At 44.4% G+C, this 19,731-nt stretch overlaps 1 protein-coding gene across 2 annotated transcripts in view; it reads left to right on the forward strand.

Moving 5' to 3' along the window:
- Positions 1-19,731, forward strand: part of agrn (agrin) — a 268,524-nt gene that overhangs the window by 48,004 nt on the left and 200,789 nt on the right. The gene's annotated exons all lie outside the window — the stretch shown is intronic.

A 19,731-nucleotide genomic window follows, 5' to 3' on the forward strand; every position in this document is an offset into this window, starting at 1 on the left:
TATGCTCACTATGTTTTGGCTCATAGCTAATAAGTTGGTTGCCAGATTTTTCTGTACTCTAACATGTCTTTTCTCTCTCCTTCTCTTTCATGTTCCATCACTGGACTTGCCATTTCAGGTAAGACACTCGCTGACTTTCATCATTCCCAATAAGCCATCATCTGTCTCTGTTTCACTCCATTTTTCTTCTCTCTCACATCTCTATGAGCTGTAATTGCAGCCCTTATGCTTTTCCTTCAGTCTTTCTTCTAAGACTGATCATGTTGGGACAGGAAGTAAATATGAACAATACTGCCACGTTGTCAGACAGCAGTCCTTGCCCATCACTGCATTATGCACAAACATGCAGTGCTGTACATGTTCATAATTCTCATTAGTGCAGTTATCCATTATAGTTTGTTAGGGCTTTCAATTGATTCAAATAAATAAAAAATAGGGATATGGTAAGTTATAGTGCTAATATTTATTGGTGTGTATTGTGAACAACCATTTCCTGTCTTCAGCTACCGTCTATAGTTAGCTTGGCAACATCAGAGCAGGGTGATTTTTAATTGTTAATTTATCTTGTTAATTGTTTTTGTAATTTATCACATGAAATGAACGCTTTAAATTGCCAGCCCTAATATTTATTATTGTGTGTTGGTAGCCACGATTTCCTTTCTTTTACTCTTTTCTATAATTAGCTTAGCAACACATATATATATATATACATATATATATATATATATATATATATATATATATGTATATATATATATATATATATAATTTTTTTGCATCATATGAATGAAACCTTGGTGATCATAAGTGATTTCCTTCAAGAACATAAAAAAAATATCTTACTGACCCCAAACATTTGAATGGTTGTGTATGTTGTTACTATGCTACCTTTTAGACACCTGCCTATGTAGGCTGTAGACAGTAAGGCAGCTAACTAGCTTTTGGAACAGAGCTAATTTGGTTGCCAGAAGTCTTGCAGATGGTAGATAAGTGATTACAGAATTGACACAGTTCTGAGGGCATAATTGATAGTGTTTTTGTGATGGTATTTGTTATTGAATATTGAAAACCACCATTTCCTTTCCTCTACTTTCTTCTACAGTACTTCCTTTATCCCAGCCCTGTTGTAAACTGGTGTCTGCACCTGTCACGCCTTGACAGAGAAAGACAATGAGAGAATAGCAATGAGTGTGTGTTCTCAAGTGCTTTCATATGCAGTGTTAGCCAGTGTACGATAGTCCTGCTGTGAACAAACAGCCCCTCTGCACATTTTAGCCAAGTGTTTGTAGCATTTATTCAGTGTCTGCTGGGTGGAGGAATCAATACACATAAAAATGTGTCCAATGAGAGAAAACGGTTGAAGAGCAAATGCTATTTACTGCCAAACAGATGCATACTTACAATAGTTCCATTTGTTTCATGCAGTACATGATCAGAAAATGAGTAAATGCCCACAATTTTTGGAGTATCCTGTCCAAGTAGTCCTTTTTTGTGCTTATGCAGGAAGTTTCACATGAAAAGCAGTGCTGAGACGAACACAATCGGCATTGTGAGGAAGCTGTGTTTTTTTTTTTTTCAGTGGTGGGTCTGTGCTTTAAAGCCGTCCTTTCTAAGGACGTCCTTTATCATGTATATTAAAAGCCAGGAGACAGTCAAAACAAGTCCTCTGTCTCATAAAGCGGACGTGAGGGAGAGGCCCTTTCATCTACTAAAGCACGTCCCTTCCTGTAAACCTCCTAGCGCCCTCTCCAGCACCTCACTCCCCAGACTAAATGGCTCTTTTATTGGGTGCTATCTCATGGGAGTGGGTGCTTGTCCTGTTACTGAGTTTGTATCCGAGCTGGCATTGCACTGGCCTGAGCGCAGACACTCATAATGAAGCATAACGTAGAGGGCGCAGTCTAACAGAATGCTAATATTTTTCTATGTGCATTCTTCAAAGTGAATGATGCAGTTTTTATTCTCCATCAGCTGTTTATTTTATTTTTTTATCTTGGCCTGGTGCTAACTCAGCGCTAACGGGCCACTTCATTAAAGCAGAGGGCCATAGTGTCAGAGCCAAACACTGCTGCCTTTGTATTGGGTAATAGGATTTTTAGGCTCCCCCTGCCCTTTGTGGTTTCAAAATGTTTTAACTATTAATTTTCCCAGAACTGTTAAAAGAGCTGTGGCTGGGAAAGTTTACCTCGCTGCTTCAGTAGGGCTCGCTACTGTGAGTTTGTGTTAAAAATTTATGTTTTCAGCTACTTTACTCTACAGAGTAATAGACGAAACACATGGTTATATTGACGGTGTACCAAAATGATGTCTTTGTTCTAACTTCCTATGTCATACATCTTTGAAGACAAAGTGATTCATTTCTGTGGCGTTGCAGTCAACTTACGAATAGCTTACCTATTGTTATTTCTGCATGTTAGAATAGTCCTGAAACAGTCCTGTAATTTCACATTCCTTTAAAATAATTAGTATTACATACTAATCACAGTCCTTTGATATATAAATCATATTTATTGTATATGATTTTTTTTGTTGCAGTGGCAGACAGTCACTTTTACTAAATGGACGAACTCACCCAGACAAATGACACCGACACAGAGCCTGTAACATTCTCAGAGGACACATATGAAGCAGTGCTCACCTTTAAATCATGCTGATTAGCTTATTAAGGTTTCACCCTTACTTTAACCTTGACATTTGATATTTAGTGTGCTACAGTTCTGTACACCCTTTCTATGACATGTTCTGTGTGGTTTGATCTTTTATTTCATTTGCAACTTAAACAAATTGTGGGCGTGCTTGCAAAATGAATTACATGTCTGAGACCACTAGTGAAAATATATTTTTCTTATTTAATAAATTAAATAAATTTAGTAAAATGAGTGACATGTATGTGTTTTGTTCTCCTTTTGGTTTAATGAAAACAAATGTACTTATTTTCTTAGCGACTAAGAAATTGTGCCGAATCTGAAACGTTTATTTTATTATTTTATTTTATTATTTAAATCATATGTTGAATCTCAGGTATTCAGTGTTCTCCGACGTTTGGACTCACTTCATAGGTATTGCTCATCACACTCGCAGCTCACTGTGTCATGAAATCCAGCCCTCTTGGGATTGCTTGCAGATCATGCTAAAGTGTGTCAGTTTGAAGTTGAACCTGCATGCTGTCAGTAGAAGACAAAACTCAGTGTCAGTCTTGACAAGTCACTGTCTGTAAAAACACTTTCAGTCAGATCTGACTGATATAGAAATCCTTTCCAGTCCATTTTGCGGCTTTAAAAAGAGCTTTATCTTATCCAGCTGATACTATACGCATGTTTCTCTTTGCCTGTTGTGTTCCGTGATAGGCTGTGTGTTTGACAGGTCATCCCTTCACTGGTGGAGATTCTCGTCCTCTATAGATTACAGATGAGTGGCTTCTCTGTGCCGGATCCTGTTTTTCTCGAGACTCATTCAAGAGAGTCTTTTGAAGTGTCCACTGTTGTAGTGAGAGACTAAGTGGACCAGGCCCGAGAGGGGAGGTGAAGGGGTGCAAGAATGCAGATTTCATACTCTTTCAGATAATGAGATTAGGGAGGGACATGCCGTCTGAAGCAGGAATTCCAGCGAATTCGGTTTCCACGTACACGCCTTAGCAGATCTGCCAAGGTGCTCTGTTCTTTTTATCTCGAATTCCCCAGCTCTTAGCTTTAGAAATTCTGCAAGGACAAAATACATTTATTTTGACCTAGATGATGAATTTGACTTCTTGACATTTTCTTAACATGTAGCCTGTAGATTGCAGGACGTCCACTTTTAAAAAGGCTTTATTGATGAATATGCTAAAATGAAGGAATAGTTCAATGAAAGATAATAGTGTGTTATTTACACGATGTTTTGAGCCTGTATTTTGCTCAATACTATATTGTGATTTATACGGCCAAACTCCAAAAAGGACAGAAATAGTATTCTTAAAGGGATAGTTCACCCAAAAATGAAAATTCTGTCATAATTTAACTCACCCTCACGTTGTTCCAAGCCCGTATAACTTTATTTCTTGTGCTGAACACAAAAGAAGATATTTTGAAGAATATGGGTAACCAAACAGTTGATGGGCCCCATTGACTTTCATAGTACGGAAAATAAATACTATGGAAGTCAATGGGGCCCATCAACTGTTTGGTTACTGGCATTCTTCAGAATATCTTTGTTTGTGTTCAGAAAGAAGAAAGTAATTCATACAGGTTTGGAACAACTTGAGGGTGAGTAAATGATGATAGAATTTTCATTCATGGGTGAACTATCCCTTTAAGATTGAAACATTGTGATAGGCATCCATAAGAGTCATATGAAATAAAATCGATTTGACTCTTATGGATCACAATGTTTCGATGTTATTGTGACTAATCGTGCATGTCACCATCCATTTTCCTTGTATGTAAAAACAGCACACAAGAAATATGGTACGATTTATTCGTGCCTTGTCTGTTATAGTCCGATTCATTTATTTCATTTTGTTGTTTTATTTTAGTTTAATTGTCAGTTGGACTTAATTAAAAACAATTATTCGCTTACCAATATCAGCCAGAATTATAATGTATTAATGCTTTCCCAAATGTGAGGGTGAATAAATAATAAACTTTTTAGTTTTGGGTTGAACAATTTCTTTGACTTAATTGTTTTTTTTTAAGTACCCCCTGACATTTTAATACATATAATGTAAAATTTATTTAAAAACTATTTTTTATTAAAAATGAAGAAACTCTGCTATCGCTGCTGTATAAAATTACCCAACCATTTTGCCAGTGTATCTGTGTACTTGCCTTGTATATTAAGTATAGTGTGTGTGGTACATGCAGGGCACACTTCTTTTCTCTTTGTGTTGGTGTCTGTGTGTCGTCTGGTGACTCTGGTAGCTTGTGGCAGTTTTTGTCTGGTGCAGGTAACATGAGCGCTTTGGGTGACTGGGTTCGTCCAATCTATCCTTTCGCCCGTAATGAAAGTCGACAAGATCTATCGTCCCACCCATTTTTCCACTGCAAGGGGAAATAATATCTGGAGAATACATGTCTTTGCCAAAAGCCAGAATGCATGGTTGGAATAACTGCCCCTCATGAATGACTTCCGGCTCTTTAGATTTCATCCCCTTTTTGTAACGTTAGCTCACTTTTGTCATCTTGTCAGCACAAGGTGGTCAGTCACTTCACAGACACTTTAAAGCTCTGCAAAAAATGCGTCACACAAAGACAAAACGTCAGCTGGGAAGGTGCCTTCTTTGTGTGGGAGTAAATGTATAGAGGATGAGGACCTGTGCAGACGTGTCAGCGTGTTCTTGTGTTAACCTCCTCAGCATTCCTCTCTGTGGAGCCGTACGGAGTGGGGAGAGAATCCACAGCTCTGAGCTATACATTTCCAGCACTCACACTTTATTAGCCTGTTATGTGAGAATGGGCACTGGATAAACCAGATGTCTGCCACTTTTTCCTGAATTCCTGCTGTCATTATGTATGTAGACAATCTCAGGTTTCACTCTGCTTTATGTCAGACCTCTCATGGCTATAAATAACAATCTGTAACTGTAACCGGTTTGTAATCCAATCAGATTTGTGCCATTCGCTGCATTTTTTAAAATCGATAATGTCTTCCTGCTTTTGAAATGTATACAGAGGGGTCCAAAAGGTCTGGGATTCACAATGTAGGGGTTTATTTATTTTACATTTGTGGCTGATACTGGTAAGATAATTATTTTATTGATTCTAAAATAATATAAAAAATATTACTGATGTAAAAAAGAACTACATTTTTAAATGAAAAGTTAAATTAAGCATCACAACAATAGTAAAAAAGTCACCTCACTACTAAAATCACCTTGTGCGGTTAGTGTGGCATGTTTCACTGATTTGCACACCATGTTGTATGGAGCTTTTCAGCACTTTAATGAGCCTCTGTTGAGCAGTGAGAGTCAAGCCTACCCATAAGCCCCAGTCCCTATGGAAACATAAGTGGCCATTGTTTGCAGAGGGTGCGTTTGCCGAATGCAAACCAGAGACGAGCCCAAAATTCTAGGGCAAGCTGACCATGCTTGCACAGCAGGAGATCACCCTCTTCCTCTCTTTTTTTCCATCGCTTATTCTCTCCCAACCCTTCTCTTTTTCCCGTATCCCAGACTCAGCATCACTATTAATGGAATTAGCTGTGCTTTGGGATCGGGCTTCTGTGTGGGAAAACTAAATGGTATTGTTTTCTTACGGAAGGAACACTGACATCACTTGAGGGCTTGAAGCAGGGATAGTCTGGGAGTTAGAATGCAATATTTCCTCTCTTGGATCAATAACCTGGATGTGAGGATATCATGTTTCAGACAAGAAAGTGTAAATAGAGGAATAAAGAAAACATTAGTTTGGGAAAATGTTTGGAAAAGTGTTAAGCTGTCCTGGCGAACAAAGATTTTCTAGTGGTATGCCCATTCCTCCAGCTTCTCCGTCATGCCTGGATCTGCCAGGGAAGTCCACCCAGCAGACCCCAGAGAAATGACACCTGAAGCTAGAAAAGGAGGGGTGTTAGACATGTAGCTGTAATAGACTTCTACCTCAAACACTCTTACAACCCCTTCCACTTCATTATATCGTCCATTGTTCTAACAAACAAATGCTCCTGTCACAAACTGATGCCATTGGTTGAGCCAGAACATGTCGCCCTTATGGCTGGCTAGCATGGCTCCCTGGTGGTATATGTCAGAACTACGTGATTTGTGGAAACAAATTTTTCTCTACTATGGTTCACAGTGAATGCAGCAAACTCCATCTTTGCATGAACTCTTGAGTTTAATGTTCATTTAGGAACACAACGGGCACCGGTGACACATAGGGTTGAGTATCGTTTGAATTTTAACGATTCCGATTCTGCTTATTGATTCCGATTCTTATCGATTCCAAATTTTTATTCTAATAAGGTAAAAAAAAACATAATTTGGATATCATTTACATTTATTCTAAAGGCCATTGCACACTTGAGTCCGAAATTCGCATCCGAAATTTTCGCACGTTAAAAAAAACACTGAATAAGACAATTTCGTCCGTCATAAAAAAAATCGGATCGGGTTTGATTTTCTGCGTTTTTCGCATCCGTAGCAAGCAGTTTGAATGGTGTTTTGACAATTCAGAGCCACCGAATCACGAATACGAAAAAACATGTGTGCAATGGCCTTAAGTCGTACTGCAAAACATTTCATTGTAGCTGAATACCATGAACAAAAATCAACCGGCTAAAGAACACTTACACAAGGACCTTTTGCCTATGGTTTAAAAATACCATAGCAAAAATAACTAGACTAACTTGTTAGCAATCGCACAAATAAATACAACTAAACAAAGATACGATTGAAATTTTCAGTTATTCAGGTACAGAAACTGTAATCAAATGTAAAATAACACTGCACTTTATAAATAAAATATACATTACGAATGTAGTGACAAAAGTTATTAAGTCAAGAACAGCGAGTGAATTTTCTTCTTTTCTTCTCTGTTCATTTCTTCTTTCCGTCTTTTTATGCTAGATTAACGTTATTACAGACACGGCAGCAGGAATATTAGGCTGCTGTCACTCTAAGAGCTGCATGGATCCAATATACTGTTATGCGTTGTCTTGGTCAACTGTTTGTTTATGAGAATATTTTGACATTTGTGTGTGAATATTTATCTGTTCAAGTGCAAAAAGATGCGGAATAGAACTCCGTTCAGTATTGTGTACTACTCCGTATGAGAAGCGGCTTTTTTGTGCGCAAGTTTTGGATGTGTGTGCTGGTCAGAAAACAGTGTGCGGGTCTTCTTGCGCTTGAATTGTTTTAAAATTACTTTTTCTGAGCTTGCCCAATGGAGTTTTCTTTCACGCTTGAATAGACAAAAAATAAATTATGTACAAAATATCAGTTTTGTGCATTTTAGCAGGGCAGGTAAACTTCAGATGGCTGAATCAGATGGTTAAAGTTCACTTAAACTAAAAGTTATTATATTTTTAAGGTTAATTATAAAATAAATAAGCTTATTATTCTTCACATTCACATTGTTTTTAAGTAGCCTAAAACTTGAACTTGCCTTAAAAAAATTTTCATGCTGTTTTCGGGCATTGTGCTTGTGAGAATGGAGATGAAATTTCAGTGTTATTATAAGTGAGTGTTGTTTTCAGATGTTTGATGAGAGATTTTTGCCCTTCACATGCTTTTGTAGGCTAATTATTTATAATCCTAACTGTGACACTGAAACCTAGAACTTTTTAAATGGTTATTGTCTTGGCTTCTTGCAGATGTGCTATTAGTTTGTGTCCACAGTACTTTGTTTCCATAAATGGAAGTGCATTTGTGCTAGAAGAGTGAAACATTTCTCAGCAGTGACATCCAAGGGAGGAGTTAGTATGTCTACGTTCCCTTTGAAAACAAATGAAGAGAAATAATTGGATCGGCTAGTCTCTTATGGGTACATTTGATTACTCCCAAGTTACTTGATGTTCTGCCCTCTGAACTGGTGTACAGATGAGCAAAAACAAATCTCCTATTGTCAAGCAATATGTTCCCTTGAATGGACAGATGAGCACAAGGCCTCATATGGGCCAAAAAAGCTTTTCGTTGTCTCCGTCTTAATGCTTCACTGCAGCAGTTAATACAAAATGTGGCCCTCCGAACTCGATGAACTCCGGCAGATTATTGCAGACATCTTTAGACTCTAATGCCTGAAACACAGTCATCCAGTAGGTTCATGAAAGGTGAATGTTTGCATCACTTACAACATTGTTGATGAAACCCTAGCCAGACTTCCTCATTATTGTAGTTGTGTGTATACTGAAAACACAAACGCACACACGTATGAATCATCTAAGTCAGGAACAAGTGTAAGTTTAGTCTGGTGCTGATTGCACTAAGATAATGATACAAGACTGTGCAACGTCTGTTTTCTGTCCCCGTGAACATGTTAATTTCGTACTTGTATATTGAAATTTAATTTAGACATCATTCAGGAGCTAATATGATTAACATGGGATAGGGACATATCTGTTTGCACAACCTTTAATATGAAAACCCAGTGATTTCCACCTCTGGTTTTGTTATTCCCTGCATTATTAATAGCACAAGTTATTTAGTCATTTGAAAGAAACGTCTCGGTTACGTATGTAACCCTCGTTCCCTGAGTAGGGAACAACGACGGAAGTCGGATGATGACGAATGGGGTTTCGCTTAGAAAGCCTATCAACTTCGAGTATTACAAAACGAGCCAATGGCAAAGAAATGCCATGGGTCTGTGGAATTTGCATAGCGTAACTCCGCCCCACCTCGTGGGTATAAAAGGAGGAAGCCGGCAACATGCAGATATGTTTCTTCGCTGAGGAGCCAAGACTGAGCTCAGGCGATCCCTGCGGTACAGCGTTAAGTGGCAGGCAGACGTAACGTCTCCGTTCCCTAGTCAGGGAACGAGGGTTACATACGTAACCGAGACGTTCCCTTTCGTTGTCACTCCGAGTTACGTTGGATGACGACAAATGGGGTTACCAGTCTAATCACGCCACCTTCTCAGCTGTCTTCCAGTGCCCTGCGTAAATCTGAGATCCTTGTCATGAGACTGGCACGGACAAAGGACTCCTATTTAGCACAGGAATATCAAGGTACACTGGGGAGCATATCCCATAGCTTAGAGGAAATATGCAATTATTGCCAACCCAGAGGGAGGGGACTTAGAGAATACACATATGACCCAGAGGGATGCATATGGAGAACACTGGGGTGTCCAGCCGCAGGTGGAATATTTCAACCCCAGGGGTGTCAAGGTGGCTTGCCAAGGGAAAGTTACATGCTCAGAGAGGCTTACAGTGGAATTACACATGTGGGGGTCGCTCAGAGGAGGGATCATGCACACGGGAGGCACCTAGCCGACGCGCAGGCAATAGACACTGGCGCCGAGGTCAGGAGTGCTGGAGGAACTCAGGGCTTTCGGAGAAGCTCAGTACTAGCTGGTTGAAGCGAGTACATGAGAGGACACTGGCTCCACTCGGAGATTGTATAATCTGGCGAATGTGTTAGGTGTCGTCCAGCCTGCAGCTCTGCAGATGTCTGTTAGCGAGGCGCCATGCGCTAGAGCCCAAGAGGACGCCACACTCCGAGTGGAGTGGGCAGTCACACCAAGGGGGCACGGTCGACCTTGCTGCTGGTGTGCCAGAGCAATGGCGTCCACTATCCAGTGAGACAACCTTTGCTTGGAGAGAGCCTTTCCCTTCAGCTTCCCACCATAACAGACAAAGAGCTGCTCTGAGGTCCTGAAACACTACGTCCTGTCTACATAGGCGCGGAGAGCGCGAACTGGACAGAGCAGTGCCAAGGCTGGGTCTCCCTCCTCCAGGGGCAGCGCTTGCAGGTTCACCACCTGGTCCCGGAAGGGAGTGGTAGGAACCTTGGGCACATATCTGAGCCGGGGTCTCAGGATCACGTGAGAGTAAGCCGGCCCAAATTCCAGGCACGCTTCGTCAACGGAGAATGCGCGCAGGTCCCCTACCCTCTTGATGGAGGCCAATGCAACCAGGAGCGCGGTCTTCATAGACAAGAACTTAAGCTCCACTGATTGCAAAGGCTCAAAGGGAGCACTCTGCAGGGCAGTTAGAACCACTGAGAGGTCCCAAGACGGAACGAGAGGAGGGCGAGGAGGATTCAGTCTCCTCGCTCCTCTCAGGAACCTGACGATCAGGTCGTGCTTCCCAACAGACTTACCTTCGACCGGGTCATGGTGTGCGGCAATAGCGGCAACATAAACTTTCAGGGTGGAGGGAGACAGCCTTCGCTCCAACCCATCTTGAAGGAAGGAAAGCACGACACTAATCGAACATCTCCGGGGGTCTTCTCGGTGAGAAGAGCACCAGTTGACGAAGAGGTTCCACTTCAACGCATAGACGCGCCTAGTGGACGACGCTCTAGCGGAAGTAATGGTAGCCGCCACCGCTGGTGGTAGGGTACTCAAACCTGCCTCGTCCCGTCCAGGAGCCACACGTGGAGGTTCCAAAGATCGGGACGAGGCTGCCATAGGGAAAGAAAGGAGGGATCCTCAGGGAGGGAAAAGGAGGGATCCTCAGGGGAATCGGCCAAGGAGGTGCTGTCGCGAGGAGTACTAGTTCAGAGAACCAGGTCCGGGCGGGCCAGTACGGCGTGACCAGAATGACCTGCTCCTCGTCCTCCCTGACCTTGCGCAGGGTCTGCGCAAGAAGGCTTACTGAGGGAAACGCATATTTGCGGCCCCGTGGCCAGCTGTGCGCCAGTGCATCCATGCCGAGCGTGCCCTCGGTCAGGGAATAAAACAGGGCGCAATGGGTCGAGTCGTGAGAGGCAAACAGATCTATGTGTGCGTCCCCGAACTTGACCCAAATCAGCTGAATCGGTTGGGGATGGAGACGCCAATCTCTCGGGAGGGGCTGAAGCCGTGAGAGCTCGTCGGCTGCACAGTTCAGGGCTCCGGGGATATAAATGGCATGAAGCGACCTCAGATGCTTCTGACTCCATATGGGGAGGTGGCGGGCGAGCTGCGACATACGGCGGGTGCGTAGACCACCTTGATGGTTGATATACGCTACAGTGGCGGTATTGTCTGAACGGACTAGTACGTGTTGGTTCTTGAGCACGGCCCGGAAGCGGCGCAAAGCAAGACGTACAGCCAGCAACTCGAGGCAATTGACATGCCAGAGGCGTCGGGGTCCTGTCCAGGAGGAGGCATCTGTCGTTACAACAACATGCCGCAAAGCTCGTTCCAGGGGCACTCAGGCCCGTAGATAACTGAGGTTCGACCACGGGGTGAAGATCTGACGGCAGGTCAGAGTAACTGTTACTCGGAGGGTGCCGTGTTGCCATGCCCACCTCGGGACTCGGTCGTGAAGCCAAAGCTGAAGCGGTCTCATATGAAGCAATTCGAGCGGCGTTACCGCGGCTCCAGATGCCATTTGCCCCAGGAGCCTCTGAAAAAGTTTCAGTGGAACCGCACTCTTGCCCTCGAACTGTCTCAGGCAAGTCAGCAGTGACTGCGCGCGCTCGCTCGTAAGCTGCGCGGACATGGCGACCGAGTCGATATCCATACCGAGAAGAGAGATCCTCTGCACGGGGCAAAGTTTGCTCTTATCCCAGTTGACCCGAAGGCCCAGACGAGCTAGGTGCCGGAGCACTAAGTCCCTGTGTTCGCAAACCTGGTCTCGAGAGTGAGCTAGGATCAGCCAGTCGTCGATATAGTTCAGGATGCGAACCCCGTGTTCCCGAAGGGGAACAAGGGCTGCCTCGACGACCTTCGTGAACACGCGAGGAGACATGGCTAGCCCGAAAGGGAGAACCACGTACTGGTATGCCTGCCCCTCGAAAGCAAACCGTAGGAACGGTCTGTGTCGAGGGAGAATGGAGACATGGAAGTAGGCGTCCTTCAGGTCGATTGCTGCAAACCAATCCTGGGGCCACACACATTCGAAAATGCGTTTGGCAGTGAGCATCTTGAACGGCAGCCTGTGAAGGGAACGGTTCAACACTCGCAGGTGCTGGTGGACCAGATTGGCCGTAACCCTCTGGTCTTCTTTGGGACAATGAAGTACGGGCAGGAGTGGTCCTGCTACCATCTCCTGTGAAGTAACTTTCAACATCCCTGAGAAGCCCGTCTCAGGAGGGCCGCTTGGCCCGGCGTTTAGCGGGGGGCGGGGCTGGAGAGGGCTGGGGCGCCTTCTTACGGCTTCCTCCGCGACCGGGCCCGGGTGGAGGCTGCTGCTTGGGCTGTGTGGGAGGGGCGGGAGCCGCAGGAGGGCGCCCTCGGCGGCGAACAGACTGAGGGTTCTGCCCGGTTCGGCTGGGTGGAGGCAGCAGTGGGCCGTCGGGGCAGAATATGTTTAATAGCCTCAGTCTGTTTCTGGGCGGTGGAGAACTGTTGGGCGAAATTCTCCACCGCACCGTCGAATTGGCCGGCCTGGGAGATGGGGGTGTCGAGCAGGCGGGGCCGCTCAGCATCCCGCATGTCAGCCAGGTTCAGCCACAGATGTCTCTCCTGGACCACAGCTGTGGACATCACCAGACCCAGGGAGCGTGCGGTCACCTTCGTCGCCCCGGAGGGCGAGGTCGTTGGCGACACGCAGCTCATCAAAGAGCCCTGGGTCCGTCCTACCCTCGTGCATGTCCCTTAGCATCTGGGCCTGGTAGACCTAAAGATGTGGCCATGGCATGCAAAGAGGCAGCCGCCTGTCCCGCCGTTCTGTAGGACTTCGCCACTAGGGTAGACGAAAACCTACAGGCTTTGGATGGGTGCTTAGGCTCGCCGTGAGAAGAAGCACTCTGAGGACACAGCTGCATCGCAACAGAGTGTTCAACCGGGGGGAGCCCAGTGTACCCACGGGCAGCTGCCCCATCAAGGGGAGGAAAGGCAGATGAAACCAGCGAGCGGTCGCGGGAAGATATGGGAGTCTTCCAGGACTTCGAGATTTCATCATGCACGTCCGGAAAGAAAGGTATTGGGGCAGCGCTCAGGACAGGGTGGAGGGGTCCACTCTAAACCAATGCTCGCGGCCGCCCGGGAAAGCATGGCCGTCATCTCTGGATCAGACTGAGCCACAGCCGTATTCACACCCGAAGGTGGCAGCTCTGACGAGTCGTCACTTCCAGATGAATCAGACCCGCCTTGTGATGCTGCGATTGACATCACGTCTTCCTCTGGAGCGCCAAAGGAAACCCGCGGGACCTCAAACAACGGTCCCGCAGGAATCCCGTGAACGCTCGCGGGTTGCAACACTGGTGAATGTGCTGTGGGGCACGGACAAATAGTCGGCGCTTTGTTCCACACAGTCACCCTCAGATCACCCTGGCCACCAGCCGAAGTAGAGCCTCTCGAGGAGGCGCTAGATCGGGGTGTAGATGAGGGGACTCTCACTCTTGCGAGATCATTGAGTCTCGATCTAAGTGTTGCGATGGTCATGTTCCCACAGAGAGAACATGACTCATCCACGAGCGCTGCTCTAGCGTGATCAATGCCCAAACACACTAGACAGCGCTCGTGCCCATCAGAGTCAGACACAAGCCAACCGCAACCAGAAGAGCACGGGCGAGGCATCTTTAAAAAGACGTGCCGCGTGCAAGCTCTTTTTGTGAGAGAAACTCAGTGCTGAAGCGCCCGTGGAGAACACACTCACTGGCAAACCACGCTCAGATAGGCAGGAAGAGTGCACTCGCTGGGAGATCACCGTCACACCAACACTGGAGAGTTGCTCGTCTCGTAAGAAGCTGACAACCAGAGATAGCTTAGGGAGTGAAGAATTACACTTGGCTCCGAAGCGAAAACATATCTGCATGTTGCCGGCTTCCTCCTTTTATACCCACAAGGTGGGGCGGAGTTACGCTATGCAAATTCCGCAGACCCATGGCATTTCTTTGCCATTGGCTCGTTTTGTAATACTCTAAGTTGATAGGCGTCCTAAGCGAAACCCCATTCGTCGTCATCCGACGTAACTCGGAGTAACAACGAAAGGGAAAAACTATAACTCAAACTGAAATAGATCTATTAAACTCTGCACTGATCTAAAAAGGCAAGAATTTAAATATTTATTAATTTTTTGCCAATTTGTACTAGTTTCTGAAAACTAGTTAGTAACGGTAATATTTTTTTAAATTTTAGTGCAAGTAAAGAGTGCATTTGCTAAAAAAGAGGCCGGATTTATTTATTTATTTACTTGCTTGCTTACATAACATGGCAATACCATTTTTTAACTGTACAATGCCAATATCATTGTATTGTTTAAAATATCCAGGAAAACTACACACTGTAAACACCATAATACATTAACACTGTAAATATTCAGGGATAATTGTATTATATTGTTTAATTATTTTTTAAGCAAGTACAGTTGTCCAAAAATATTTAGACACCTGAATGCCACACTCACTGTATGTGCTGGTTGAGCCTTTCATTTTTTGTCTTTTTTATTTTTTTATTTATTTTTATTTTTTATATATTTATTTTACAGTTCCTCTACGGTCATTACTTTTAATCCTGTCACTAAGTTTACCGTTTCACATGATGTTCATTCCTTCAGCTCTAGTATTACTGTCTAATGCTGTCATTTATTCTGTATTTAGATGGGTATATGAGTCACTTGGCGATTTTTCTTTTTCCAAGGTACGTTAAATGGCACTTTTCCGCTCTCTAAAAAGCCGATCTATTATGTCCATGTAAAGCAGCCACTGCTTTTAGACAAGTCAGATCCTCCACTTACTCAGAGCTGAATTGACAGTCAGAAAAGCAAGCGAAAAAGATTTGTATGCAGTGCAGGTGCCAAAAAGACTGGATTTAACATCCCGCCTCCGTTATCCGCTACTTTTTGAACTTCTAAGCAGTAATGCTGACCTCAAAGGGGTGACACGGGAAGAGCTGTGCATCTTGGGAAGTGCTCCATGAATCGCCGCTTTCATTAGGTAAATGCGATGCTGAAACTGCATTACTTTTAATGACCCTTTGATGTCAGCAGGTCGAGGGTCTTACTTAGGATTATACAAATAAAATGGAGGGGATGCTTTGAAGGAAGAGAAGATACCAACAATCTCTGACAGTGCAGAAACCCAAGAAAGAAAATGGAGGATTGAGCCGTTTCTGCTTGATTGGTTTTCTGTCTTCTGTCCAGTAACTGAAGCTAAAGCCCATGTTTAATCAGCTTCCTTATTCCCAGCGAGAACACTTAGAGCGATTGCTTCTGAGGTGACCTCTTTCAGACAGGATGCTGAGTGCTTATTGGTGCACCTCCGTATAATAATGTCTTCAGCACTGTAGTGCCTCTAATGGTCTGCTGGGTAATGACATCTGTAGTGTTGTGCATTAAATCATGTGTTCTCATCATACTCATTTCTTATAGCAATGCAGATGATCCACCATTTTGAGAGAGGACGGAAGAGTCGGATTTCCCAATTAATCCCGCTGTATTAATGGGTAAAGGTGGCTTCACCCCATTAAGCTGAACAGCATTTTACACTGTTTTCTTTAGCAGAAAATAAATAAGGTGCAGACTTCATTAATTTTAAATGAACTACAAGACATGGAAAAATGATAAAGATTAATTGCAACCTTTTCGAGGGACTGCTTTATCTTTAAGCAGATGGGGGAGAGACAAGAGGAGACCTCTGCTCTAATCAGTTCTGATGAATAGCGAGGCAGTTTAGTCATCTATACCTGTATGATTGAGATCTGCTGGAGATTTGAATAGATTTTTCTAATTTTTTGGTAATTAAAAGTTTTCAAATTTTATGGCCACTTTCAGCAAGGATTAATACTTTGAAGAATGCAATTAAACAAATTTATTCTATATATTTATAATTAAAATCAGGGCTTGACATTTAACACCCGCCAAACAGGTGGATTTCAGCAGTGGCGTGTAATGCAGTCACTCCCACTACCTACTTTGGCAGGTTGAATTTTATATATAATATATCATTTTTTTCAATTGTAGCCTTTTAAAAATGCATCTGAAATAATAAATTAAGTACAATGTATTGTTGTCAAAACTATAGATTTTTCAAAACATATTGATACTGAAATACCTGAAACACTTGCGATACTCATTTTCCGCAGAATACACTGTACCAGCTGTGCTTTCTCATGCTCTCATCTCTCCGACAGCGAGTTGACACACAAACCCGCCTCCCCTCATTCACTCATTTAATTTGCTCCTGATGAATATTGTTGGTATTACAAAGCTTGAATTTCGTTGTGGGATTGCACATATTGTGCATGATTTTACTCATTCCCAAAGATTTTGTGTTCACGCCAAAAGTACGCACTCGAAAAGCCGCTAAATTTAGTTCTTTTTCTTCTTTTTGCACTTTTTTCACATAATGTCAAAATGTCGGCCTTGGCAAATTTTCTCGTAAACACGTAAACACTGTCAATCAGGGAAAAGAACAACTAGCAATGTGACGTGTCCTGGGAGGCAAACAGGTGGACCTGTGCATCCCCGAAGTGCCTCCAAATCAGCTTGACCACCTGGGGATGGAGTCGCCACTTTCCCGGAATCGTAAGCTGTCATGAGAGCTCGTCGCTGCAAGATTGAGCTCGCTAGGGATATGAATGGCACGAAGCGACCTCAGATGCTTCTGACTCCATAGGAGGAGATGGCGGGCGAGTTGCCACATGTGATAGGAGCGCAGACTATTTTGTCAGTTGATTTACGCAACGGTCGCATTGCTGTCCGTATGGACCAGTACATGCTTGTCTCGAAGTGGCACCTTGAAGCGGCTGAGAGCAAGACTTACTGCTAGCAACTCGAGGCAGTTGATATGCCAATGCAGCTGAGGCCCCGTCCACAGACCCGAAGCTGCATTCCTGTTATACGTGGCCCCCCAGCCGGTGGCAGAGGCATCTGTGAGGACCACAGCATACCTGGACACTTGTTCTAGGGGAACACCTGCCCTAGAAACAAAGTGTCTGACCGTGGGCAGAAGGTTTGGCGACAGTGCGGGGTAATGGAAACCCGGTACGTGCCGCTCTGCCACGTCCATCTCGGGACCCGGCCGTGAAGCCAGTGTTGAAGTGGCCTTATATGAAGCAACCCAAGCGGTGTTACTGCGGATGCCATATGCCCCAGGAGTCTCTGAAATACACCATGTAAAATAAATGATATTAATGATGAAGTTAATGTAAACATATCTTATGTCCATTACGTAAAAACAAACGTCCACAGAGAGCACCAACGGCTTGGTTACACAAAGGCATGATCAAATCCTTGTTTAGTTTTGGCCAAACCAAATTTAATTCAAATGTCAACTTAATCTTTAATATTTGGTCACTTATGTACGATAGAAATGCAACAGCCGTGAACGTCAAAACATGCAAACTCAATGCAAGGGTTACATTTTATTTTGAAATCGCGATGAACAACAATATATTTTATATATTTCAGAAAGATATTTATATATTCTCCTGTGTTGGCATAGATTTACAAAAAATTACGCTACGAATCTTGTGAATCGGCGCACACTGCGTGCAGATGAACGTTATAAGCAGACAAACTCACAGCACGCAGAGATGGAGTTTGAGAAACCTGAGATGATTCGCAGCCTTTGTGATTTCATGATAGCACTATGCTATATTTTAATTATAAATGGTTTTAAATAGATCGCGTAGCCTTAGAAAACGGTGTAATAATGCGGTTCATGGATACTTGTCTATGGAATGCGCCACTTCTGGTATTTTGCCGGTTACTTGACACGGGTAAATTGAAATCGAGGATTTTTTAAAATTGAGTACTCAACTTTAATCGAGGAATTGTTACAGCCCTAGTCTGGACGAATTCTGATCGCTGCAACCCAATCTTGGGGATGGATTTATTCGAAAATGCGTTTCTGCGAGAGCATTTTGAATGGAAGCTTTTTGAAGGGCCCAATTCAATACTCGCAGGTCCAAGATTGGCCGTAACCCGCCGCCTTTCTTGGTTACAATGAAGTAGGGGCTGTAGAACCCTGACTTCATATCGGCTGGAGGGACCGACTCGATTGTGTCCTTCGCCAGTCGGACTTCGATCTCTGCCCGATAAGAGAGGAGCACCAGTAGCCATCCCTGTGGTGAACCCGATGCCCCTGAACTTGGGAGGGCACTGGGCGAACTGAATCGCATAGCGGGGAAGAGGGGAACGAGAGTGACAAGGCATAGCGTCGTACACTGTTATTCTCACCCTCTTGCCAAGAGGGGAACGAGAGCTGCAAAGCATAGGGTCGCAAGCTGCCATTCTGGTAGTCTTGGGGAGAGGGGAACGAGAGCAGCGAGGCATGGCGGCGCACGCTGTCGTCCCCACCCTCGTGTCACCCAGAGATTTCAGAAACTGGTCTTTATTGAAGGTGTGGATACCGCTGGCTGAGCCGCCAGAGGCAGAAAAAATTTGTTAAATTCTGCACCCATCCCTCCTCCGGGGAAAGAGCAGCTTCATCCCGGTCCGGGTCGCCCGTGATGATTTTTCACTGCCCGCTCGGCGGCTGAGACGAATGGCGCCGTTTCCATGCGAGGCTCAACGTCAGAGTAGAGCTGGCTGTGGCGGAGTCCCCTTTTTTTTTTTTTGCAGGGAAACGACGCCCGTGGCGACGAAAAGACTGAGGGGCAGCCCACGAGTGCTCTTGAAGCACAAAGGGGCAAGCTCTTGATTGCCTCAGCCTGCTTCTGAACTGCGGAAAACTGTTGGGCCCAGTCCTTGACAGTGTCGCCGAAAAGGCCATCTTGTGAGATGGCGATATCTCGCACTTCTGCAAGGTTTAGCCAGAGGGTGCTTCTGGACCACCAGGGTAGACATCGTCTGGCCAAGGGCCAACAATTTGACAATAATCTCAGTCAACATGCGCAGCTCAACCCCGGCTCAGAACTAGCCTCCTGCATAATGAGTGTTTTGGCCTTCCATAACCCTTCCTAACCCTTCCATAGTTTCAGGGTGGCCATCACGTGAAGGGTAGAGGCTTCCTGCGCATAGCACTACCACCCCACCACCGTGGGTAGTGAGAGAGAAAAAACGTTTTCTGCAGATTTAGGCATGTTTGGCTTGCCATATTGGCAACAATATATTTCCATACTGCCAAAATTCCACATGCACATCCGGAAAAAACAACACAGAGGCGGGCAAGGCGATTTACACGCTGCGCCCCCAGAGCAGCCCAAGAAAGCATAGCTGTCAAGTCTGAATCTGACTCAGATAGGGCTGGGTATCGAGTTCGATACTTTTTAGGTACCGACCGAATTGCCT

This window comes from Siphateles boraxobius, unplaced genomic scaffold (genome assembly GCF_051911475.1).
Source record: "Siphateles boraxobius isolate OS27281-9 unplaced genomic scaffold, OSU_SipBor_1 77, whole genome shotgun sequence".
In the NCBI taxonomy this organism is placed as follows: domain Eukaryota; kingdom Metazoa; phylum Chordata; class Actinopteri; order Cypriniformes; family Leuciscidae; genus Siphateles; species Siphateles boraxobius.